This window comes from Cricetulus griseus, chromosome 3, assembly GCF_003668045.3.
Source record: "Cricetulus griseus strain 17A/GY chromosome 3, alternate assembly CriGri-PICRH-1.0, whole genome shotgun sequence".
Classification (NCBI taxonomy): Eukaryota; Metazoa; Chordata; class Mammalia; order Rodentia; family Cricetidae; genus Cricetulus; species Cricetulus griseus.
Window position 1 is genome coordinate 233,359,086 of NC_048596.1, and position 26,724 is coordinate 233,385,809.

The 26,724-nt window shown below is 40.1% G+C and overlaps 1 protein-coding gene and 1 pseudogene across 2 annotated transcripts in view; one reads left to right on the forward strand and one right to left on the reverse strand.

The window, feature by feature from the left end:
* Window positions 1-636: 636 nt before the first annotated feature.
* The window catches only part of Larp4b (La ribonucleoprotein 4B), a 76,233-nt gene continuing 50,145 nt past the window's right edge, over window positions 637-26,724 (forward strand). For both annotated transcript variants that reach the window (XM_027405069.2, XM_027405070.2), the window contains exon 1: window positions 637-917. The gene's annotated coding sequence lies outside the window, so the exon portion shown is untranslated. The remainder of the gene's footprint in view (window positions 918-26,724) is intronic.
* LOC118237925 lies at window positions 7,665-9,314 on the reverse strand (annotated as a pseudogene).

The following is a 26,724-nucleotide window of genomic DNA, read 5'->3' on the forward strand; positions in this document are numbered from 1 at the left end:
AAGGCGTGCGCCACCACCGCCCGGCTGGGTTTTTATTTTTTAAGAAAACTGACAAGACCAAGGTATCACTATTCTCAAAGTGTTTCTTTTAGCCACAAGACCAGATTTTTTTGCTCCTCCGAATCACTCTTGTCCCACACTGAGTTCCAGGAAGCTGTAGAGGAGTGGCGGACCTTTTTCGAGGTCCTGGGTACAGCGGGTCCGAGCGAGGGGTTTTCGCTTTCAAATCAGCCCAGGAGGCTCCCATAGGATAGCACTGGCTTAGGAGACAGACACTTAACTAGGCAGAACTAGCTACAACCTCCACTGCTCAGGGAGCTACAGGGCGGGGCTTGCAGAATGGGCGGGGAGACAGGACGTGCGGCGCGCGCAGCAGCTTGGGGCTAGGCGGGGCGGGGCGGGGCGGGGTCGCCGTCGTGCGCGCACGCGCCAATCACGGATGCCGCGAGATGGGTGCTTGCGGAGAGGCTGGGGGAAGTAGAAGGGAGGACTCGCGTCCTCTTAGCCAATCACCACGCAGCACCGCCATGACGCGAGGCTCTCCCGGGCGCCAAACTCCAGTCGGCGGGCCGGGTGGGTGAGGGCGCCGGGGTAGGGCGCGGGGCCGCGCGGGGGTGGGACTTCCGCAGGGCCCCGGAAGTGGGATCTGTGTGTTCTCATGCGAACGGGAAGGAGCGTTGGGGATCTGGAGTCTCGAGGTTGAGACATTTTCGGGCCCGAAAGGGGAAGGATCAGCTGCCGCCGCTGCCAAGCCCGCGCCCGCTCTTCTTTGCTGTCTCCGGCCCGGCCCGGCCGTGCCGCCTCTTCTTGCCGTCTCCCTCCTCGGCCGTCCCCGCGTGTTTTGCGCGGTCGCCGGGCACCGGGGTTGCGGCGACGAGCCCGCGGGCGGCCGGTCGGGCGGGGCGGGCGGCTGACAGGTGAGCGGGCCGACCTCGGCCACCGCCGGGGCGGCCTCCCTCCGCGCCCCGTGCTCGGACCCGCGCCTGCACCAGCCTGTCACTGGGCCGCCATCTTCCCGGAGGGACTGGGCCAGTGGCGGGCAGGGCTGGGCCCGGCCGAGGAGGGACGGCACAGGGCCGGGGCCCGGCGGGGGCCGGCGCTGGGGAGGACCGAGAGAGGGGCAGGGTCATGGAGGGACCGGCAGGGCAGGCCGGACTGCGGCCCGGGAGGCCCAGGTTAGGCTGGGCTTGGGAGGACCTGCGGGCCGGGGTCCGGCCTGACTGACACGGCCCTGGCTGGAGAGGACTGGAACGAAGTGAGACGTGTGCTGAGTCGTCCCCGAGGCCGTGTCCCCATGGCCCTCGTGGGTTTGCCCACGCAGCCCGAGGAGAACGGGCCGGGGTCGCAGGCCACCAGCGCCCCGAGGTCGAGCGGGCGAGCGCCGGGGACCCGCAGTGCGGCGCCGTGGCCTCGCCCCCCTGGGTCCCGCCGGAGACCGGCCAGACAGCCGCGCTTGCTGCTGCGGGGAAAGATGGCTCATTAGGGAATCGCATTCCTTTAGAACCAGGAAGTTAGGATCCTGTTGCTCGAGTGTGTGTGTGTTTGTGTGTGTGTGTGTGTGTGGAATGCTGCTACCTTTCCCCCCTTCCACTTGATAGACTTGAGCGAGGCGGACTTTGAAAGAGTTAAAATATAAAAATCAAGTGTGAAGACTCATGGGAACAGGCCAGGAACCTCTTACCACCTGCTTCTCAGCGGTGTATAATAGAACATTAAGTTTGTTTCAGAGTTGAGGTCATTGCGTATGGCGACTTTCATTGAATGTAATCCTGTTTTCCTCCCCCCTTTTTTTTGGTATAAAGTGGCCTTGAATTTGAACTTACTCAAATGCGAGAAAATTACCTGTAGAAAATGATACCTCAATCTTACTAACATTTGAGACCACCTTTCTGGCCGAAGAATACTTTGTCGTAGTCATAAACTGAAACTTTAAAGTTTTCCGTAACTGAATAAACAAGAGGGCTTCCTTTGGCTGTAGTGGAATTAGTTTGTAGTACACAGTTAACCAAGGGAGTTTTTTTGTTTTTGTTTTTTTAATAGAGGCAGTAGGAACTACAAGTTTTTTCTTAGGGTATTTAGCTACTCTCCTTTTCAAATTGAGTTTAATATTTCAAAGGCACTTGCGATTTGTTTTGAATTGACGTTTGCAAGACCACAAAAGGAAAAAAGAATAATGTTCACTTTTTTGTGTGGTCTGATATATTTCAGTGTGCAGTTTCCATACCTCCACGGAACCTGATTGGCTCCCCTTATGTATAATCAGGGTTACAGAAGTTGAAATGGTTGTGGCTTTTCCTTCGTGCTTATTATACCAAAAGGCAGTTTTGTAGTCAGGCTATACAAGAGAGCTTCAGGAGGTTTGTTGGAGTTGCTAAAGTGAAGTGCTTTCTGAAGGTTTATTTTTTAGTTGTACATTTCTCCTTAAAACTTGCACTAATTAGTCAACTCCAGTTGACTTATTTACATGAATAAAAATGGCTTGGCTTCTTAATCATTAGAAGTTATCTTCTTGGTGGATGAGTTTCTCATCTGTAAAAGCCTCATAAGGCTGATGCAACAGAAGCATGTGGTTGTTGGCTGTTTTGCTGTTTTTATTATTACTGAATTGCTGTTTTTAATATTTTGCCTTACAGCTGTTTGATTTAATTTATTGTTAGTTTTAGAAGACAGGTTCTGAAACAGAGTGTAAATTTGGAGAAAGGGGTTATACTATATTTGAGTAGGTTTCAGAGACAATAGATGATTATATGGGTGTCAAGTTTGCTAGCACTCATATGACTACATTCTGTAGAAAAATAGCTGAAATTAAGTAGCAGCAATTTTGTATTTAATGTTCTGGGGCCTTGCCCATTTTGTTCAAAACAAAACAAAAACAAAAAACCAGTACACAAGATTTAAAGAATTGAACTTACTGGCTTTCCTAAATATACACAAAATTTGACAAAGATACATTTGAACTCTGTGGAAACAAATATTTCACTTAGCTACCTGTTTTCCTGGAGAAATCTTCACAAAGTTATCTAAAGCATAATTCTAAAATGCTCAGTGCAAATTTGGACATTAGGTTGTTAATTGTACTTAGAATAAACAGTGCCTTTAGGTAGCTGCAGCTACTCAGATTTGCAACAAGATTCACAAATTTTTTAGACTTGGTTGATGTTATCAACCAAGAAATGGCTGACACACTCCTGTCATTGTTGTTTTTGTGTCATGGGCATTCATACTTCCATCAAAATATGAACTAGGATTATAATTTAGGTCTTCCACTTCTGGTGAGGTGTGATGGTCTTTGGGGTTGGGAAAGTGTGGCATAGGTTAATTGCTGTAAATCCCATTTGCTCTTACCCTAGAGTTGAAGGCAGAGTTTATATGTACTTTCCTACACATGCAGTGCTCTTGTAAATACTCAGGTTTAAGGGATGGTCCTTCCTTAATTTCAGATTAGTAGAAGCAGGAAAAATTGCAGTGTCCTTTTGTAATTTCCGTCATTGAACCATTTCAACTTTTTTCTAATGGGAGAAAGAAAATGCAGATGTCAAAAAGGGTTACTGCTGCAATGTGCTTATATTCTTTTTTCATGTGAAGAAATCGGTTTGTTTTCGCTTTTTCTTTGTGAGTTAAAAGTACACAGTGAGTCCTACTTTCTGAGGGTTAAATTCTTGAGACCTCAGTTAAGTTTTTAAATGTTTTGCTCTGATTTATTTGGCAGTACAGAGGATAGAACCTTGGTACTTGGTTATGTTAGACAAGCTCTCTTCCACTGATCTACATCCCCATCTCATGATATATATAATTTTAAGGCAAGAGTCTCTAAGTTGCCCACAGGTCTTGAGCTTCCTATCCTCCTGTCTCAGTCTTACAGTACCTGTGATTACAAGCCTATCCCACCAGGCCAGTTAGTTTTTTCTTATTTGTTAGACTTGTTAATATCTTTGGAGCTGCTGTTCTCTGCAGTTACCTTAATTAGAAATGAATTTTCTTAATAGGGCATGGAATTGGAATAGTAAGCCTCTAGATTCCCTTAAGAAAAGAAAGGGGCCTTGTGAGATAGCTTAGACACTAAGGACTCTTGCCATCAAGCCCATTGTCCTGAATGTAATACCCCAGAACACATATGGAAGGAGAGAACCAAATTCTGCAAGTTATCTTCTAACATCTGCACAAACAATAAATAAGTGTGAAAACAGAAACAAGAGAAGATAAATTCCAACTTGGAAATGTTTCCCCTTAATGTTGTGCCTTACAAACAAGCTGCTTTATTTTTCCCATGGATAAATGTCTTCCTTAGGAACTGGAAAATTATTAGCTATGCTTCCTTCCTTTCCATTCCTTGTGCGCACCCCCCCCCCCCGTGCCTTTATAAAGTCTCTTGCATCACTTTTGTTAAAGCTAGTGTGACCCCTATTTTAATAATGAAGGGTTTGCATTGGAATGATGCTGATTTCATGATCCTTTTTCCTTCCCATCCCTATCACCTTGGTTTCTGAGGCCTAGGCATTGTGGTATTGAAAATATTTCATACTTGACACAAATGGGAAACATACTGCCTCATTTTTTTAGAAGGAGCTTAATATTTACTGATAGAAGACTCAGTTATCTCTTAAAATTCCTTTTGAAGTTTGTTTCCTTAAAGCTTGTTAATCAGGATGGTTCTTGATTAAAATACTCCTGTATTTGCCCAAGCTGTTTTTGTCATCTCCATCCACATACTGCCTTTCAGGTGCATCCCAGTTGCTTGATCCTTCTAGAAATTTATCAGAACTGTCCCAAGCTCCATGACTGGCCCACTGTGAACCCACTGTGTCTTCATTCCCTTCTCTAAGACCTTCTAAGCCTTCCTGTCCTCTATGCCTCCCTTCCCCCACAGTGTTGCTGTCTGGGCTCTTGGTAGTTTCTTGAAATTGGATGCCCCTCCCCAAGATGTTTTTAAAGTTTTGCCTAGTTATTTAATACTGGTAAGACAGCTCTTCAGGAATCATTGCCTTGGTTTCTGAATTTAGGCTGAGTGTTTCTCTCTTGCTGCAGCAACCTGAGAGTACCTTCATCCTATTGAGTACAGTTAACTCAGGGACACTTTTTGTGGGGAAGGCCTGCCTCTTACACTTACAACCTTTTTGTCCACTTCAAGGCCTGCTTTGATGAGGGATGCACCTAGGGCTAGGACATCTCCCATTTGTGTAAAAGAAATTGTGGATCATGTATTTGCTTGTCTGTTAACAAAAGTGGATACCTGAAAAGGATACATTAGTAAGTTTCTTCCAGTGTCTAAAGTTACTTTTACAAAGTTTTAACTGACTTTTCATACCTGTATTTAATGGATAAAATGGTTTAGGCACAGTGATTTAACTGTGGGACCTCAGATTTTATTGTCTTTCAGTCTTTAACCACGTCTCCTTTTGGTAGACTTTTTTTCTTTGTTTCTATATTTTGCTTTAAAATTATATTAACAAAACCCAGAGCAATTATAGTATTTTTAACGTACTTATAATGTAATACTCCATCTAAAGTCATGTACCCTGGTATTCAGATGCTGGTGACAGCTACATGCTTCCTTGTTAGTTACAGTTTTTATATGTATTATGTCATGCCTGCCCTAGGCTCTCTTTCCTTTACTTGCTGTATTTTTTTCATTAGTCTTACAGTACCGTACCATGCCATGTACATTATTTATTTTATAAATATTATAAATTGTGGTCTGTGTCTGTACTCTAAACTCCATGAAGTATACAAGTATCCAGGGGATTTTGCCTGTTTTATTCATGAACTCAGACACCAGGAGAGTATCAGACACACAATGTGCCATATTTTGGTTTTAGTCTTTTTTTTTTTTGTGTGTGTGTGTGTGTGTGTGTGTGTGTGTGTTAGAAATCCAACCCCCCCAGGCAAATGTTCTAGAGTTGTATGTACCTCTGAAAAAAAAATAAATCCCAGCCTTGTGATGGTGAATAAGCAAATATCTGGTCTTCTTTTGGCTGTACCTGGCGTCTGTTAAGGCAGGCACATAGCCATTTAATACACTATAAAAGTCCAGTGTCCAGTAGGTGAGAGATGTGGACCTGGAGGGAAATGCTGAAAGAAGACAGGACATGAGAGTAGCCTCTCAGCAAAGAAAATAATGTTGAAGTGACTCTGAGATAGTCAGGAACAAAGAACTTGTGACAATTAATGTAGAAATGGCTTAATGAAGTGAAAGAGCCTGAAGAAGTAGGTGGGAGCTGGTCTTATAGACTCTAGGATATTCCTGTGAAGATTTAGGATTTTGTTGTTTATCCTGAGAATATCAGGAAACACTTGGAGAGTTTTTAAGTGGTGAATTACATGATCAGAATTGCCTTTTAACAGTAATTGTTTTGAGGCTGGTGAGGTAGCTGAGCAGGTTAAAGGTGCCTGCCACTAAGTCTGACAAACTGTGCTCAGTTGATCCTCATATCCTAGGTGATTGGAAGGGAAAACCAATTCCAGAAAGTTGTCCTTTGCCATGAGTATTCTATACATAAATAAAGATAATACAATCAAAACATTTAAGAAAATACTTGTTCTGCTTTATGGAAAGTGATATGGTAGAGGCAGAAATGAGTGCACAGACATGAATCTTACTTAGTAGCAAGGTACGATTCCTATTTTATTCTTCTCTTGGTCATAGTTGAAAAGGCCCAGTTCCTGCCTAAATGAGGGGTGACTTGCTTACATTTAGTTTTTGTTGTACAAAGTTGTTGTTATTATTATTATTTCCATACAGGGTTTCTCTGTATCTCTGGCTTGTTCTGGAACTTTCTCTGTAGACTAGGCTGGGCTTGAACTCAGATCCACCAGTCTTTGCCTCTTGGGTCCGGGAATTAAATGAGTATGTAACCAATACCCCAAGGTTTAGCAAGTAGTTTAAAAATACACCTTAACTTTGCTAGCATTTGTTACTTGTTTAAAAGTATATTGTTAGTTCAGATTTTATCAAAGCAAACCAATTAACATTCTTTTTTTTTTTAGTAACGTCTCCGAAAATGGGAACATATTATTTTCACATTTCAGAAAGCTTTTTATTTTTATTGTGGGTTGATCATGGTACAGGATGCAAACTCTTTGGCCAACTTGATGTAAAGTTATAGTGATTGTTACTCTTTGTGAACAGTTTCAACATTCATCTTAAAATAATACCTTGTACAACCTTTCTATAAGCTGGGTGTGGTGACACACATGAGCAGGAGTTCAAGGCTTGGGCTATATGAGGCTCTGTTTCTCTGTCCCTCTTTTCTTTGTTGATTACGTTGTATCTTTATGTTTCATTGTTGAGATTTATCTCTTTTAAGCACCTGTACTTGAATTGTGTTTCTCTGCTTTAGTCAATAACAGTAACCTGTAAAAGTATTCCCAGTTATTTTGTTACCAGGGTTTGCAAAGAGGGACATTTTTTGTCTAGTTGGAGAATGGTGGTGGTACTTTCTTCCTTACAAGAGATCAGAAAGATTCCCTCCTTCCTGAAGGACACTTGCATGGGGTGTAAGTCCATTTCCTTAACCACTTAACTGTGATGTGTGACCAAAACCTTTTAAAAGTAGGTTTAAAAGTCTTTTTTTTCCATTCTTTTTGCAGTATATTTATTAAGGTCGTTTAATACACAATTTTCACTTGACATTTTGGAAGTCCTTTATTGTAAAGGTAAACAAACAGCAGCTACAATGATCATTCTTGACCTCCACACTGGATAAATTCCATTTCTTCTTGAGATATAGGTTTCCTTCTGTATTTCTGAGATAATGTTTTTAGGATTTCTGCAGTGTCTGGTGGCCCTGGATGCACCATCAAATCTGGGAATATACTTCCTTTAGAATGCTGTGAAATTATAGATGAGTGAGAGGGTAGCCCAGCAGATCTCAAAGCTTCTAAGGAGAAGTTTAGGATTGTCTCTTCTGTTAGGGAACCTTATTAATGGAGCATGTGGCTTCACTGTCTGCACGACCCTACTGGTGGAAGCCATCTTGCTAGGTTTAAAAGTCTTATGGGAAAAGTTTGCTTTTAAATTTAGAAAGCTGAAAACATTTTCTTTTATGCTTTTAGGAGGTAAAAACATGTAAAACACAATCTGTGGTATTTTAATTTTCTGTTAGTGTGTCACATGAATTATGCTTATGTAGGTGCTTGGTTTTATTCTCAGCTAAAACTAACTGGTTTTATGACCTGCTAACCTTAGTTGCTGATACCCATACTTCCTCAGTTTTGTTATCATTGCCAGAATACAAATTAGTGTTGCTCTTTAACAGGTCAATTGGAGTACAGACCAGACAGCTGTGCATATGAGTAATTGGTGAATCAGCAATATTTGCTTCTTTATACTTTTAGGGAGGGAGAGAATCGTGAGGAAGAACAAAGGGTAAAATACAGGAAGCTGTTTCTCCAATGATTGTTGTGTGTTCTGCACTTTTTCATAGTTCTTAGGCTTTTCTGTATAATGAACTTAAACTTCTACTGGAAATATCTTTCAGGACTAGCTAATTTAGGGTGAGTTAAACCTAAACAAAAAAGATTAGAGGTAGAAACTAGAATTGCCAAAACCCAAAGCACCAGAAACACTCAGGACAATAGAATTTAAAACTCCATGACATGGGAAATTTAAACTGTTACTGTGGAGTGCTTTACAATTCAGAATAATTGTATTTTAGGTTTTACTCAAAATCAGGGAGACTCTTAGCATTCTGTGTCTTTCAAGTTCAGAATATTGAAAGTACTTGTCATTGTGGATTATATAGTATGTTTTTCATGAAACACTTGAGGTTACAACTCAAGATAAAACACTATACAGATATTTTGCAGATTGTAATACACTCCAAAATTATATGGGGGGGGGATGCTGGATAATTTAACTTCCAGTTTTCAATTTGAGTGAGTGGAGGTGAGATTCGGTAAATTTATTGTAAAGAATAGTTCCAAGTGTTTAATATTAACAGTATTTAATAAGCTTTAGTCTAGGTTCATGAAGTATTTTGTTTATATTAATGTCATTGTTACCTGTCTGGAATTACTAGGTACTCATATAGTTTTAGATAAAAAGTAATGCCACTTTGAGGTAGTACAATTGTTTTCTGGGATTTTGAGTTTTGGTTTACACTCTTTTGTCAGTTGAGATTTGTTAACTAGTAGTTATCAATTGCCAGGAAAAAAGTATCTCGTCATACGATTTTAAAGCTCTGAAGTTGCACAGAACTTGCACTTGGTTAGAAATACAACTAACTGCTTAGTGGCAGAGTCAGGACTGTAATTCACTGCATTTTAGTGTCTAGATATGGAGCTGGGACTGACCTCCAACTCATGGTCTTCTGCATCTTCCCCAGTGTGGACCCATCCCAGGCTTATTGCACTTAGTTGAAGTGCTCAGTCAGAACACTTGCGAGCCTGTAAAACCAGCCTTGACATTGATGAGAACATTAACTTTGTTTTCTGTAGCAGAATTTTAAAGGAACATTTTAATTTAAAAAGCAGATTCTTTTATTTAAAGATTTATTTGCATTATTTTTATGGGGATGATGGGCAGGTACCTAGGGAGGCCAGAGGCATTGGATCTACCTGGAGTTGAAACTCTAGATTACAGGCAATTGTGAGCTGCTTCATGTGGGTACTGGGAGTGGAACTCAGGAACTCTGGAAGATCAGTACATGTTCTTAATCTTTCCTGCATGCCCTAAAGCAGATTCTCAAAGAAGCTTCAAAAAAGATTTAAGTAGCCAGGGTTGGTGGCTCACTCCTTTAATCCCAGCACACGGGAGGCAGAGGCAGGCGGATCTCTGTGAGTTCGAGGTCAGCCTGGTCTCCAGAGCAAGTTCCAGTATAACCTCCAAAGCAATACAGAGAAACCCTGTCTCGAAAAACAAAAACAAAACAAACAAACAAAAAAATTTAAGTAATGTCATTTGTTGCTTATAATGGAGATAGGTTCTGAAATGCAGTTAGGCTATTTAATTATTGTGAATATATTGAATACCTTAGAATGCTTAGCACAAACAGCTAGGCTAGTTATTTCACGTAGCTTTTTGATGTAGTCAAGGCTTACACTGAGAGATGTGTACTAATGCTGCCCACACAACATGACATGCTGTTTTATAGTGGTAATCTTTTTAATAAATGGTATACCCAAACAATAAAAGTATGACATAGTAAATAAGTAAACTAATAAAAGTAATTTATAATCATTATTGAGTATTATCTGTACATTATTGCGTGTGTTTTTACACATCTGTCAGTGCAGTAGGTTTGTTTATTTCTTTTTTTAATTTGGATTTGCTCATTTGCAGTTTCAGAGGTTCAGGCCTTTATCATCATGATGGGGAGGATGGCAGTGTGCAGGCAGATGTTGTGCTGGAGTAAATAGCTGAGAGTCCTACAACTTGCAGGCAGCAGAAGTCAGATGAGACACTGGGTGGTATCCTGAGCATAGGAAACCTCAGAGTCACTCCCAACAGTGTCACACTTCCTCCAGCAAAGCCATGCCCACTCCAGCAAGTCCACATCTCCTAATAGTGCCATTCTCTATGAAATTAGGGGGGCCATTTACATTCAAACTACCACAAGCATCAAGTGCTCTTACTAATTGAGGTATTTCTCCTACCGCCTGTCCCAAATTTTTAGCTCCATTGTAATGTATAGGGCCACCATTATGTTTGCATTATCCTTGACTTAAATGTTATGTAGTACATGGCTGTATTGAAAGAAAATTAAGGGTTTTGTCATTTTTGAATATCCAGGAACTTTGATTCAGATAGGAATCTCCCAATTTGTATAATATAGACAGACTGGATTTTAATTCACCTTTAAGAAAGAGTAAAGAGAAATTCATATTAATTACATCTTTCTTTTTTTTTTTTTACTAAAGAATTCATACATTTCATTTTGGTATCCTTGGTACTAACATAGGAGCCCATGTATAGGCTCAAAGGGTCCATTCATCTTGCATTTGTATATGTGACTTTTATTGTTTTTGCTTGTTTGGATGGTTTTGGATTTCTCTGTGTGTCCCTGGTTGTCCTGGAACTTACTCTGTATACCAGGCTGGCCTTGAACTAAGACATCCACCTGCTTTGTTTTTAAGGAGAGTTTCACTTTCTATCTCTAGGCTGGCTTTGAACTCACAGAGATCCTCCTGCTTCTGCCTCCCTAGTGCTGGATTAAAGATGCATGCCACTGTGTTCAGCATCCCTGGCCTTTTTAAAAAGAGACTCAAAGTAGAGGGAAAGTGAAATTTTGGGGGGACGCTTTGCTGTGGTTTGGTTTGTTGTGTTCTATCAAAACAACTGATGTGTATCAGGATCTCAGTTTAACAATAGTTTTCCCACAAAAACTAAAGAATTGAATACAATAGCTCACACTCACAACAATGTGTTTTCAGAAGACTGAGAGCTGTTGATAGGTTTTTCATTCTTCAGATTACCTGTTTCACAGTTTGGGACTCTGAGGCCAGAAGACAGTTTGCTTTGCACTATGCAGTACAGGAAGGACAGAAATTGATATCATTTTCTAGTTTCATACTTCAACCTATCATGACAATGTTTAGCCTCTTGCAAAAAGCTGGTGGTGGTCAGCACTTGGATCCAGAAGACACAATAATGTGTATCTGGGGACTTACATAAAACATGCAGGCTCTAGCCAGGTGGGGTAGTCCCAATCTCTGTATTCCTAGCACTCAGGAAGAACAGTCAGAAGGATTCTACCTTCAAAGCTAGTGTGTTCTACAGAACAAGACCATTTCAAAAAGAGGATGAGGATGCTTTAATGTTATTGAGGCTGGATGTATACCACCGAAAAAGTAGAACAAGTTCATTTAGCTTACTTTAAGTAGCTAAACATCAGTAGTGTTGATGGGTGGTTTTTTAAACTTCTTTTTAAAAAGCAAACAAAACTGACTTGTGTTCCTTAAAGTTGAGCTCAGGTCATCTCATGTGGTAAGCAAGTACTCTGCCACTGAGCCACACCCCATGCAGCTAATTAGAATTACAAATTCTCTACTTGTTCAAAAACTTACTATGAAGTATATTATCCCCTGAAAAGGGAGTGTAATCCTACATGGCCTGAGTTATAACCTATTTTATGAAATAGAGATGGCTAGGGGGCAGATCTTTCAGAGTACTAAGCCAAAGTGAGATTTGATTCTGAGTTTATTTTGGAATTTTAGTTCTCTTTTTAAATGTTGTATCACTTCTGTATCCATTATGTTTTTTGTTTGTTTGTTTGTTTCTTTTTGGTAGGGTTTCTCTGTCTTGCTTTGAAGGTTGTCCTGAACTCTCTCTGTAGACCAGGCTGGCCTCGAACTCACAGAGATCTCTGCCTGCCTCTGCCTCCCGAGTACTGGGATTAAAGGCATGCACCACCAACGTCCGGCTCCATTATGTTTTAATAGTACCATTTACACTGTTTTTAAAAACTTTGAAATGTCTGCAATTGTAATGCTAATACTTGAAGACTGTAGTTTGCTACTGTGCCTTTGTGAACAGTTTGGTATTTTAGAATTTTTGAGTCTGGCTGATGTCTCTACAGGAATAGTCATGACTAGGTGTCTTAAGTACATTGTGTACCATGTACTGCACTGTCTCCATGTTCTAAAATGTCCTCACAATGCCATTGATGAGAAAACCTAAGTGAGTGAGGTTCTTGTGCCTAGTAGGAATGGAGTCCAGTTCCCAGCAGGTGCTTCTCATACCGTGGAGCACACCTCCTAGTCGGGCTTTTTAGCCTGTGTTCACTTTGAAGGGGTCTTAAGAATTTGGATTAGTAATTTGGTTCAGAGATGATGATTTTCTGAAGAACTTAGTGACAATTAGAATGTAGAAATGAAGCTTATTTGAGAAAAGACTAAAATGTATTTGCAGGTTTCTGGCTTAAGTATTAGACATTTATATTAAATGTTTTTCCAGTGAGAGAATTCATAAAGCTTTGAGCAGATTTTCAAAACACTATTTTTACTTGCCTCTCCCATACAAATATTTACTTAGTATGTGTTTGCCATTCAGACTTTAGTGACTTGTTGTTTTACTATTAAATTAATTTTTAATGTCCCTCTTTAATTTTATATGTAAACTCTTGGCGGTCAAGTGCATCCTTGTATGCACACACACATTGACATACACTAAATGTGGAGACTAAAATGAAAACAAAATTTTACTCCAAGTAATTTTACCCTAACTTAGAAATACTATCTTTTTGTGTGTAACCCATCATTTGGAATGAAGGTTTTATTTGGAATCATCTCATTTCCTGCGCTTTGTATTTTAATTGCTAGGCAATTCTTGCCACAAAAAAAAAAAAAAATTATTAAATACACACTTAATGGGACTCTGCTGTAGTAGGTACTGAGTTAGGAGCATAGTGGTGAACAAGACAGTCAGACTGGCATATGCATCCTTTCCCAGTGACAAAGTTTTGGAGTTGGCGGGATCATAATTTGATGTGCCATATTCCAGGGTAGAAAGGGCTAGTAACTGCCACCTGCTTTGTCATCAGCTAATAGCTGTTCCCCTCTCTAGAGATTCATTGCCTGCTGAGTTTCATTGCCCTTATTACTTACACATTAAAGATACTCTTGCTTTGTTTGGGTTTATTGACTGATTAATACAGATTAGAAGTTATCGACGGGTGTTGGTGGCGCACACCTTTAATCCTAGCACTCTGGAAGCAGAGGCAGGCGGATCTCTGTGAGTTCAAGGCCAGCCTGGTCTCCAGAGCAAGTGTCAGGATTGGCTCCTAAGCTACACAAGAGAAACCCTGTCTCAAATCTTTTTTCCCCCAAAGCGAAGTTTTGATTGGACATTCTAGGAAACTGGATCGTTTTAGTTTTTGTAGAAATTAATCTTCCCTTGGATGAAAAAGTAAAAATACTGTCCGTCTCAGGTGTAAAATTGTTTTCTTGCTTGCTTGCTCGCCAATTTATTTGTTTCGTTTTTCTTCAGCCAGGGCTTCTTTCTGTAGCCTTCTTGGCTGTCCTGGAACTTGCTCTGTAGACCAGGTCTTGAACTCAGAGGACGGACGACCTGACTCTGCTGGGATTAAAGATGTGTGCCACCACTGCCTGGCTGTTTTTTTTTGTTTGTTTTGTTTTGTTTTTTTTTATAAAAAGTAGTTACTTAATGTGTTATACAAAGAGTGCAGACAAACATTTTAGAAATTGTATCCCTTCTGTCTGACTGACATTGGCACTCAATTGTTTCCAGGATTGATTGGCCAATCTACCTGACCAGGTGTATGTCCTTTACTGCTCTGTGTGAGTTCCTCTAAAAAGCTGTATGCTCAGCGGAACGTTGACTTTTGCAATAAAATACTGATCATTTGTGGAGCATCTGAATAGTTGTATTCTCTTGCTAGTACCTCTAAATCAGCTTTGAGTAGTCAGAAACCTCTGAGTAGAGCGGATATGGTATCTCCAGCCATTTTCCCTTTAAATGCTCACTTTTAAGTTTGCCTAAAACCTCTGTCTTCGATGTTCTTGTATGTTTTCACTTAATTGTGAATATACATTTGAATGGGTAACAGAACATGATCTGCAGTCTTTGAAGTCAAAGGGTGAGGTAAATAAGAGATTTTTCCCTTTCAACAAATAAATGATGAGTTCTCCATGATAGATTTCTTAAGAGGATGTCTGGGTCTTGAAGGTCATCAGTGTTGGGCCACTGATTCTGAATTCCCTGAAACAAGATTTGTTTCCAAATGTAAATGGGTGAAGATTTTTATGGGGAGTGTCAGTCATCTCAAGAAAATTATCTATCCTCTATTCAAAAGGTAGTTAATAAAGGAAGTACAGGTATACAGTTTTCGGGGCACAAATATTAGGAAAGAGTCAGGCAGCCCTGCTTTTTACCAGGACAGTTGCAGTCCATGTGAATTGCTGACAAGTTATTCTCTGTCTTTGGATTCTGTATGCACATTGTTTTGTCAGCTTCAAGCAGGCAATAGTGGTACACACCTTTAATCCCAGGACTCAGGAGACAAAGGCAGATGATTCTCCCTGAGTTCAAGACCACCCAGGGATACACAAGATTGACTAAGTTTAAAAGAGTAACAGCTCACACCTTTAATTCCAGCACCAGAGAGCTATAAAAGATAGGAGGGTCTTCAGGAGTCAGTCTCAGAATTCTCTAGTCACATTGAATCTGAGGAGAGTGAAGTCGGGAGCAGTTTGAGGATTTGCCCCTTTGGTCTGAGCTGAGCAAGTAAGAGCTAGTAGCTGGCTGCTTTGCTTTTCTGATCTTCAGCTTGATGCTTGAACCTCAATACCAGTCTCTGGGTCTTTTATTTATCATGCTACAAAACAGTTCTTAAAAAAGAACCTGTCAGAATGTATTCTAAACAGGCTGCATTTGCGAGATGGTTAACTTTTATGGAATTTCTTTCAACTTTTTGATTAAAACCCTTTTCCCTCTTATATGTCCAATTTAGGTTAGATGAAATAATTTTTGTTGTCTTGAACCCTGCAGAAACACCAATTGTCTACTATAGCATTTCCTGATAGTGTTTCCTTAGTGACAAAGGAAGAAACATGAATCAGCCAAGCCTGCATTTTAGGACCATAATCCTAATGTGGTTGTCTCCTTTTCTCCTTTTCTTCTTGTGAAATGGTGTGAAGAGTTTGTAGAAACAACAACTCATGTTTATTGGAAGAGGACACAGTACAGGATAAAAGCAAGAAGTTGTTTGAGGGCAGAAGGTCTGTATCTTGCAAAACTGTGATTGACTGCATGCTGCAGCTTTTTGCAAATAAAATTCCAGGGCTATTTAAATTCCATTACAGCCCCATGCAAAATGAAAGCTAGGACTCACTTCTACTCCCAAATCTTTCATGTTTTAGGTTTCCTTATAAACAAATACTAAAATGATGATTTGGAGTTTGTCAGAATATTAATGGGTAAAATAACATCTTCCCTAACAGGCTTACCTAATGAGATGACCCAAAATCTAGGTTTTGTTTGTTTGCTTTGTTTTATATCAGTAAGAATGCCAGCTAAAAATGTTTCCATACGAGTGCCTCTGTAGAAGTTAGTGAATGAAAATGAGGACATGAGTCTTCCAAGGTATAGTTGAGAAGAAGAGTTTTATTGTATATATGAGGGAGAGAACAGCCAGAGGCATCTGGAAGGGTCCGCACTGAACTAAGGGGGATGGTGAGAGTGGAAGAGAAGAGTAACCAAGAGGCCAAGGGGGCATATAACCAAAATACCAAAATGGTTGAGTATATAGCAGTTAGAAGTTGGGGAAATGGAAGCCTAGCCTCTGGCCTGGAGATGTTTTGGATAGGGGGCGGAGTGGTAAGTGCTGGAAGGAGCCACAGGTACTGAGTGAGATTTTTCCCAGGTTTCTTTGGGATCTGACAGTTAATATGTCATAAAAGCAGTCATAACTATTAGAATGTGTATATGTGTGATCAGTACTTAAGTTGTAAATTAGATTTTTATTACTGTAACATTTTAAAGTACAATTTTATTTGATACATTTTTTTGTGGATACCTTTCCAGTCAGATTTTGCAAATAAATCCTTATATCTTGTGTCTGATTTTTGTCAACCCTGTCTGATTTTTATTAACAGCAAAAAACAACTCAAGCTATAAAACAAAAACAAAAACAAAAAAACACACCCTTAAAGGTGGAGCACTTGGGAGGCAAAGACAGGTGGATCTCTGAGTTTGAAGTCAGCCTTATCTGCAGAGCAAGTTCCAGAACAGGCAGGGCTACACAGAGAAACCCTGTTTTCTAGGGTTGGGGGATCACACCCTTCTGGGCTGAAAAGATGCCTCAGTGGTTAAGAGCACTGGCTGCTCTTCCAGAGGACCTAGGATCAATTCCTAACACACAACTGTCTATAACTCCAGTTCCTGGGAATCTGGCACCCTCACACAGACATACATGCAGGCAAAAATAAATCACCATTTCCCCACCATTGGCCTTTAAAGTAGAAGCACAGGTGTATATGCATAAAAATTTTAAAATAATCATTGAAGTTTGGCAGCATTTGCTTAGTATGCCAGTGCTGGATGCCAGTATAGATATACAATTAAACAAGGAGTGTACTGAGATTGGATTTCATCTGCCAGTATCTTTGAGTGACACATTTACTATAAAGAATACTCATTGAAGAAGCTATTATAGAGATACTAAGACTGAAAAAATAACTATAGCAGCAGGCTTCCCTGAGATAGCAGTCTTTTGCTCTGTAAATATTTCCACTATTGAAGATGAATTCCATGTGTAATCTGTATGAGGTAAATGAAAGCAGAGTTGCCTCCCTGAGGAACTCCAATTATTTTTGTGTACGTGAAGCCAAAATACACATTCCGGAATGGCCGAGTGATGCTGACAGCCATTAGAAAATAGGATCTAGCAACAAGGAACAAAATGAGTGAGACACTCCAGTTTCTATCCTGTCTTACAGCTCTCTAGAAATAGAAAATGAATGTCACTAAGAAATACCATTTCAGCCCTAAAAAATGCAGTTTGTTTTAATAACTTGTAGCTGCTTTGACAATATTTCCCCCTGGTGAACTTACTTAGTTTCAAAGAAGTCAAAGTCTAGTGAGTAAACTGTCTCACTTATAAATACATTTGGACATTAAAAGTAAGAACAATTTGACTTTTAAAATCAATTCCCCATGGATCCATGCAGTACTTAGGGCAGGTCTAAAGTTGTGAAAGTTTACTTACTAATTGAATATTTGTTTACTGTTTTTTTTTAACTTGCAAAATTTAGTTTTGTGTTTGTGCATACATACATACATACATACATACATACATACATACATGTTTGTGTGTGCACATGCACACACATGAGCCCACAGGACTGGGCCCCCCCACCCATGCCAGGGTGCATGTGGAGAAGTGAGGACAACTCTCTGGAGTTCATTCTTCTACCTTGTGAGATCCCAGGATCAAGTGCAAGACGTCGGGCCTTTGCTCAAGCACCTCCTCTGAGCTGTCTCATTGGCCCCTATTTAAATTTTTTTTATTCTAAAAGTTGTAGTAATGTGCCTGTATAGTAGCATCTTGTACTTACCTTTGTGTTTCAACCCTTAACTTGTTGGTCCCAGTCATGAGACTGAGTAGAGACCTTAAACTTTATACTTAAGTCATTGTATAAATACTGATGGTGGAGTAGAGAACTTGGCAAGCACTGTAGTCAGTCATTTGGTTTTGAGTGATATTGAAGGAAGCATCAGTGGGCTGAGTTGTACTGTTGTACCCTTGCTACAGTATTCATTTCTGTGTAATGTGTAAGAAGTATAACTTTAATCATACATTGTTAATCTCTTGGTTTATATCTTCCTCATTTCTTTTGTTTTTTAAAATACAAAGTTATGTGAATTAAAAATTAATTACAACTTTACTGTATCATTTTATATCATGCTTTTTTCTTTTGCTTTTTTGGGTTTTGTCAATTTTTTTAAAAGTTGAAATTGATTGTACTAGTTTCTGCTTTTCTATAGTTATAAATGTGTTATTTTATGGCTAAAGCCAACACAATCATTGTTCATAAAATGGTTTACATGTTTTATTTCATCAGGACACACTTTTAGTATAAATAAACATGCTGTTTTAAGTGAGTATCAGTAATATATCCAAGTTATATGTGTGTGCTTATTTTTTCTTATTAGATTTAAATACAGAAAGGACAATAGTGGGACCTTACACACTCAGCTGACCTGTGCTGGCTGGCTTCAGCAGCCAGTGACCTCTTGCCGTCCTGTGGTTTTATTTCTCCTTTTTTGTTCCCCTTTAAACTTTATTAGTATATTTAAAAAACAAATTCCAGATTGTATTACTTTTCCCATTCCCAGGACAAACTACCTTAACAGGAAGTAATTAAAGGAGGGGAGAGTTTTCTGGCTCACAGTTTGAGGCCATAAATTTCTTCTTGGTAGGAAAGGTACAATAGTAGTGTCAGGAGGTGGATTAGTCAGATTCATCCAAAGTTAGGAAGCAGAGAGGGGTACAATAAGTGGGTTGATCTATAAAATCCCAAGACCTGCACCCAGTGACTGATTTCCTCCAGCAAGGTTCCAAACCTTCTGAGGATTGCATAACCCTTTAAAACAATGCCACTAGCTGGAGACCAAGTGTTTACAAACCCATGAGCCTATGGGTGACATTTCACATTCAAACCACAGCATAGATGTATGTGTGTATTTCATTCCACAAGCTCTTTATGTATTTATTTATTTATAGGATAACTCCTTACTGTAGTCAAGGTTCATCTTGAGCTCATGCCCTCAGGTGACTCCTCCCCCCAACCTTACCTCCTAAATAGCTATGTTTGTTAGAGTAGTGTCAACATATCCCATGAATAAAGTATTAGGTTTATGTCTCTTATAGACAAGGTCATTTCAAATGGACAGAACTGAAACACCTTGATTGAATTCAATAAAATCACTATCATTCTGTAATACCCTTTTTATCCATGTATCCGAGATGGAATTTTAAATTCAATTTGACTCAAAATCTGAACAAATCTCACATTATACTAGGTTTTGGTGAAAGCTTTTGAATATAGGTTGTATATTTTCTCTCCTTTTAAAATGTGTTGTATTTAGTATAGTAATGAGGTCATTTTATTGCTCCACATTTAGATTTATCTTTAAATTGGGAGTCAGATCTAGAGGTTTGATTAAATATCATGCCTCACAGATGGTAGTATTGTATCACATGAAGAAAATAATACCTAGAGTTCCTATTTCAGTGACAATTTATTTGCCATTTATGAAGCTGCCATCAACTATGCAGTCAACATTTTTATATGACATTGATGACCATATTCTTTCTTCTGTGAGATATTGCCATTGTCATTGGATTTTGTTTGTTTCCAATCTCACTAATGTAGTTCAGGCTGATTTGGAGTTAGGTTTTCTGACCTTAGACTTCTGAATGCTGAAATTAACAGACCTTATGTTACTATGCCCAGCACTAAATTTTGAATGTTTTGATTTTGTAAAATCATTTGTTCTCCATGAACTGCTTTTCCTCCTTTGGTAACTGTTTTGTCATTATGAAATGTGATTCATCTAGGGGAGGTGGAGTGCATGACTTCCCTTTAATAATCTATAGGATAGTGAATTGGTATCCTAACAGACTCCAGGAGCAAGTGCTATAGAGGTGATGTTTTTAGCCTTCAGGGATTTTTAGATAATATATTTCATATACAGTCAAGACCCTTTCCACTTCTGTGTGGGTTTAGTGTTTTTACAGTGTGACTCCACTTGACTTGGATAGATTGTTTGCTTTCATAGTTAAGATGTTCCAGGTTCCTCTCAAATGAGGAATGTTCGGGGTGGGGGTGGGGCAGAATCAACCTACTTGGCCCTGTAAACTTAATGTACAGTCTCATGTACTCATTGTGGCCCCAAACATGCAAGGCAGCTGAGGATGACCTTGAACTTCAAATCCTTCTGCCTCCATCTTCTGAATTATAGTAAAGACTGGTGCCAACCACACCTAGTTTACAGATTGAACCCTGTATCTGTTTTCTGAGCAGCCTACTCTTTGCTTGTATATGTATGCTGGTGTATGGTACGCATTTGTATACATGTAAATATGTGTGCAGATGTGGTGTAAATATGGGTGAGTGTGGAAGTCAAAGGTTAGCACTGAGTGACTTATCAACTTTTTTTTTTTTTTTTTTTGAGACAGACCTTCACTGAACCTGGAGCTCAGTGGTTAGGCTAGAGTAGCTAGACAGCAAGCCTCAGGCCTCTCTAGTGCTGGGATTACTGGCATATACCACTGCACCTAACTTTTTGTGTGGATGCTGGCAATCTGTATTCATACTTGTATTCAATGCTAACTAAGTACTTTGTTGACTGAACTATCTCCCTAACAATCCCCAACTCCAAACAGCCTACTCAATCCTCAGTAGCAGTCAGAGAAGAAAATAAAGTACTGAACAGGGCACAGAAACACAGTCAAAATCAAGTAAAGCCTATATTGCTTGTGGAACAGAAAGTGGCAAAAATCATGTGGCATGTGCTGTGCAATTAAAGTGGTTTCAGTTTAAATAAGGTGAGGAAAGTAGTTAGAGAAGGTGCTGGAGAAGCATAGCTAAAATAAATGAAAGAAGGAGAGTTTTTAAAAGTTAGCCCAGCAATGAATATAATAAAGGGTTAGATAAATATGAGAAGGGGGGGCATGATAGCTCCTAAATTTAAAACATTATCCTAAGTATAGTAAAAAGGAAAGAAAGGCCAAAAATGTCCTTGTAGGAGTAGTTTTTCTCTGGGTTTTCCAGAATTGGATTCTTCATGGTAGGTGGGTGGTGTCAGTCAAACTTGGAGACTTCTACAATTTTGTTGGTGTCGAGCACATGGTAGGCAAGTGTCAAGTGTCTGTCACTGCGTTTTAGTAGCTTCTGTCATTTGTGTACCAGGAGCATCTGATGGCCACACTTAACTTTGTATGTAGCTGTGAGCTGGGCAGGTTCTCCCCTCCTCCCCTAGACTCCCCAAATTGTACACTCTGGGGCTTACTCTCAAGTGCTTTGGAAATCAGGGAAGCAAGAGATACTGCCATGGTTCTCTGGAGCTTCAGGGTTCAGCTTCTGCAGCATCAGAGCCTGTAGTAGATAGGGGTCTCCAGAGGTTGATCCATTCCTTAAATGGGACTACCCTGCCCACTCCCTGATTGCACACTGGAGCCCTGTGCTGCCTCCTTTTGCATCCTTCTGTCTTTGCACACTTTTCAGCTGTCCTGCCACTCCCTTTGTACTTCTGTTTTTACTCTAATTCTTTGAAAGTGTTCCTTGTTGTCCTGACTCTTGTCATTCAATTCAACTCAAGACATAGCTTCTATTCTACCATATTCTCTAAAAGTCAGACCTGTAGTTTTTCGTTTTTTTCGAGACAGGGTTTCTCTGTGGCTTTGGAGGTTGTCCTGGAACTAGCTCTTGTATACCAGGCTGGTCTCAAACTCACAGAGATCTGCCTGCCTCTGCCTCCTGAGTGCTGGGATTAAAGGTGTACACCACCAATGCCTGGCCAGACCCGTAGTTTTTTTGTTTTTTGTTTTTTTTTTTTTGTTTTTTTTTTAAATAACTAAAATTTGCCCTTCAAAATTGACCTCTTATATTTTTGGTTGTGAGCCTAGCCTTTAACGGCTGAACCATCGGGCATTGGTGGCACACGCCTTTAATCCCAGCACTCGGGAGGCAGAGGCAGGTGGATCTCTGTGAGTTCGAGACCAGCCTGGTCTACAAGAGCTAGTTCCAGGACAGCCTCCAAAGCCATAGAGAAACCCTGTCTCAAAAAAAAAAAAAAAAAAAAAAATTGACCTCATTGGCCTGTGGAGATGTCTTGGTAAGCACACATGCTGCACACACATGAGGACCTTAGTAAATCTTAGGCACTCACATAAAAAGCTGGACATAGTCATTCACATTTGTAACCCCAGCACTGTGGGTCCTAGAGACAGGAGGATCACTAGGGTTGGTGCTACCCTGCTTTCAAATTCCTGAGAGATTCTGTCTCAAGGACTTAAGACAAAGAGTGATACTACAGGACACTTGATATTCTCCTCTGACTTCTATGTGTGTACTTACACATGTGCATAATATCCACACACCTAAAACAGAGCGCCCTCCCTTCAGCTTCTTCACTGTTTTGTTTTGGTGCAGGGGAATGCTAAGTATTTTTTTCTTGCTCAGATGTTTTATAATTACATAATTTTTATAAAGTTCATGTTAAGTGCTGGGCCTGTAGCTGAGGTGGTTGATTATTTGTCTAGCATGCATAAATAAGGTCCTGGATTCAACTGCCACAGCATAAAGTGGGCATGGTGGGGCATGCCAGTTATCCTAGCATGTAGAAAATGGAGGCAATAGAAGTAGAAGTCCAAAGTCACTTGACTACTTGGCAAGTTGAAAGCCAGCCTGAGATACAATCCTTAGGGAGTCAAGGGGTCTCATGAGCCCCCCCACTACGGCGGGTTGATGACCCCAACCGTGTATCATAATCATAGCTGCTGTGGGCTCAAGAGTATAGTATCCATGTCATGCCCAGCAGAGAACATTCAAAACATTTTCTTTCTTTTGGTCCTTTACATTCTTTACTCCTTGAGGTAAAGTCTTGGGGTAGGCAGTTGTGGATGTCCCATTTATGGTTGAGTGTGTAGCAGTTACTCTGGTCACTTTGACCAGTTGTGAGTCTGCAGTTACTGCTGCCCACTGCAGCAGAAGTTTCCTAGGCCAAAGTTGACAGCTTTTGGACACAAGCCTAATTATTTAGAAGGAAAAAATGATGGCCTTATCATCTCTGTTTAGCAAAACAACAGCAGTGGCTCCCTCACCAGGGCCTATGGCCTCCATAGTCCCAGCTTTTGACCAGATTTATTGAGACCAGAAGTGAATTCCTCCCAGTGGAGTGGGTCTCAATATCAGCCAAAATGAACTTGGTTACCCCCATAACAGATGTACCTCTAATGTACTTGTGGGACAGGTTGATATAATGTGCAAGACCCACTTCATAGTAAGATTCCTCCCAGCAGCCTGCATAGCCTGTTCTGGCACTATGAAGGTTAGCCCTCAAAGAGGAAGCTTTTTAATCTCAGTTCCAGTTTGATTTCTCTGTCTATAACCAGATTATGTGGTGTCTTCAGCAATAAGGCTATCTATCTAGTCCTGGTGAGCAGCCAGCTATTGTAGCAATCACCTGTATTATTTGGTGTTCTCAGGTCTTCCTGAACAACAAACAACTTGGCCAGCGGTAGGGGGAGGGCAGAGTCACTGGGTTCTTCATTTAATAATCTATGGCTTCTGGGGGTCTGATTATCTCCCCGTTCAGGATACCTCATTTCAACTCTTTATTTTTAATTAGTTTACCAAGTACCAGGTTTCCTTAAGACTTTTTCATAGATCCTTAGTTTTGTCTGACCTCCCCCTAAGCCTCGCCTCTGTTTCCTTATTTCCTTCTTAAAATTTTCTATTCCCTAGTGTACCCTCATAGCACATGTGTTCTACACCACCCTTCTAGGATTGCTTGGTGTTTCTTTTTAAATTTCATTATCTTTTGAGGCAGGATCTTGTTATGCAGCCCTAGCTGGTCTGGAACTTGTAAGCTCTATCTGCCTGTCTCTTCTTCCCAAGTTTTGGGATTAAAGGTCTATGCTATTATGCCTGGCTGAAATTGCTTTTGATCATCAAATAATTTCATTAATAAGAGTATTAGAAATTAGAACCAGTTTTTTTTTTTTTTTTTTTTTTTTTTTTTTTTTTTTTTTTTTTTTTTTTTTTTTTTTTTTTTTTTTGAGGATAGGGAGCAGCAGCATTATAGAGATGAAAAAACCTTCAACATCCTTAGCTGTTGGGAAAATGCACTTACAGCCACTTTGAGATTCCATCTCCTCCCAATCAGAATGGCTATTGTCAAGGAAGCAAATGATGGAGCTGGAGAGATTGCTCAGGGATTTATGAGCACTGCTGTGCTCTTCCTGAGGATTCAGGTTCAATTCCCAGCCACCACATAGCAGCTCACAACTCCAGTTGTGGAGGATCCTGACACCTTCTGACCTCCACAGGCACTAGGCACAGACATAAATACAGGCAAAACTCTCATACACATATATAATAAAATCAGATTAAAGCAAGTAACAAATACTGGCAAGGATATGGGGAAAGGGCTAGTGGAAATGTGAACTTGTGCATCCATTATGGAGATTCTTCAAAGAGCTAAGAATCCAACTATGTGTACTTGCTCATCCATGTTCATTGCTGCACTGTTCATAATAGTCAGGAAATGGAGGCAACCTAGATGGCTATTGACAGATAGCCAGCCTAGAAAATGTGGCACACAGTAGAATTTTTTCATGAAATCAAAATATTTTCAGGAAAATGTATGCATCTGAAAATGATGTTAATTGTAATAAACCAGATTCAAAGACATCCATGTTTTCTCTCCTATGGAACCTACATTCAAAATCCTCCCTCCCCTCCCCTCCCCTCCCCTCCCTCCCCTCCCCTCCCTCCCTCCCTTCCCTCCCCTCCCTCTCTCCCTCCCTCCTTCCCTCCTCCCTCTCTCCATGTTTGTGTACATATATTTGTATATGTGTATGGTGGTCACCAAACTAGAAAGAGGATCATGAGAGGAGATGAAGAGATCTTTGGGAGATGGGAAATAGGAAAATGGAATACGAGCATAAATTGGGACTTAATTGGAGAAGAGAGCGGACCCACCTGGGTACTGCACATGGGAAAGGACAGTGGGAGAAGGAAATGAATGAGAACAAAGTATAATGAGGTATGTGAAGGTGCTGTGATGAAACCCATTACTTTGTATGCTAACTGAAAATTGTAATAAGTGAAAAAACCTGTATGGGTATTTAATGAAACAAAAACAAGTTGCTTATATATTCCCCCCCCCCCTCCTTTTTGGCCTTCTGGTAATTGTTTTCAGAAGTGACTGAAAAGGTACCAGGCCTGCATTGAGCTCTTTATCTTATTTGTTAAGCACTAAAGAAGAAATGCCTTCAATTCAGAACTGAATGCTTAGGAATCCTCACAGTGAAAGTCATGAAAGTTACCTCTTCCTAAGTCATTTTTGAAAGTTAGATGAGGTATTACATGTGAAGTTTATTGTGTTTCTCGAATCCTCCAGTGTTTGTACAACTTTACTCAACTATTTTCAGTTTCTAGTGAAATCACTTCCTTTGCAATTATTCTTTAATGTAGCTCTGGCTGGCCTGGAACTTGCTATTTACCTTGTTATTTACCTTTTGGTAAATAACAAGATTTTTTATGAGTCTGAACAATCATACTCCTTCACCTTATTCCTTCATCTGTTGGGGATTCTCTTGTCTGTATCTTAGCTAGCATGAGTGATGCTGTAGTGAGCATAGGCTATTTTTACAAGCACCTTACTGCATTTCCTTTGGATGTATACCAAAATAATAATAAAATAAAATAAAATAAAATGCAATTGCTGGATCATATACTGTAATAGTTTTATTTTTAAATTTTTGAGAAACCTACCATTTTCAGTAATGGCCTCATGGGTCCTTCCTCCCACATTCTCTGTTCTCCACACCCATGTCAACACTTGTTGTCACTTGTCCTTTTTTATAGCTATCCTAACAGGTGCATGGTGGTATCTTTTTGTGGTTTTAATTAGCTTTTCCCTGATGATTAGTGAGGTATTTGAACTTCTAAGTATGTATGTTTGTCATTTTCCATTGATTGGAGTGGGTGGTATTTATATTCTTTGGCCATTTTTGAAATTAGCTTTTTTTTTTTTTTAAAGATTTATTTATTTTGTTTGCATTGATGTTTTGCCTGCATGTATGCCTGTGTGAGGGTGACAGATTCCCTGGAACTGGAGTTACAGACAGCTGTGAGATGCCATGTGGATGCTGGGAATTGAACCCCAGTCCTTTGGAAGAGCAGCCAATGCTCTTAACCACTGAGCCAATTCACCAATCCTTGGTTTTTACTCTTGGCTATGAATATTCCTCATGTGCCTTGAATATTAACTCCTCGGTTTTAGGTTTTAAGATGAGTTCCTGGGCTTTTCTGTGTTAAGCACATAGTTTGGTTGTCTAAAGGAGAAACTTGTATGAGTGTTCTGGGCAGTTATTTCTAAACTATTTAGAATCCAGAAGGGTGAAGATTCAAGCGTTTTCAGACTTAGTAATTTTACTTTAAGAATTAGTTATAATGCTGGGTGTAGTGGCTCACCCTTAGGATCCCAGCATTGGGGAAGCTAAAGCAAGAGGATTCCAGTGAGTTGGAGGCAAC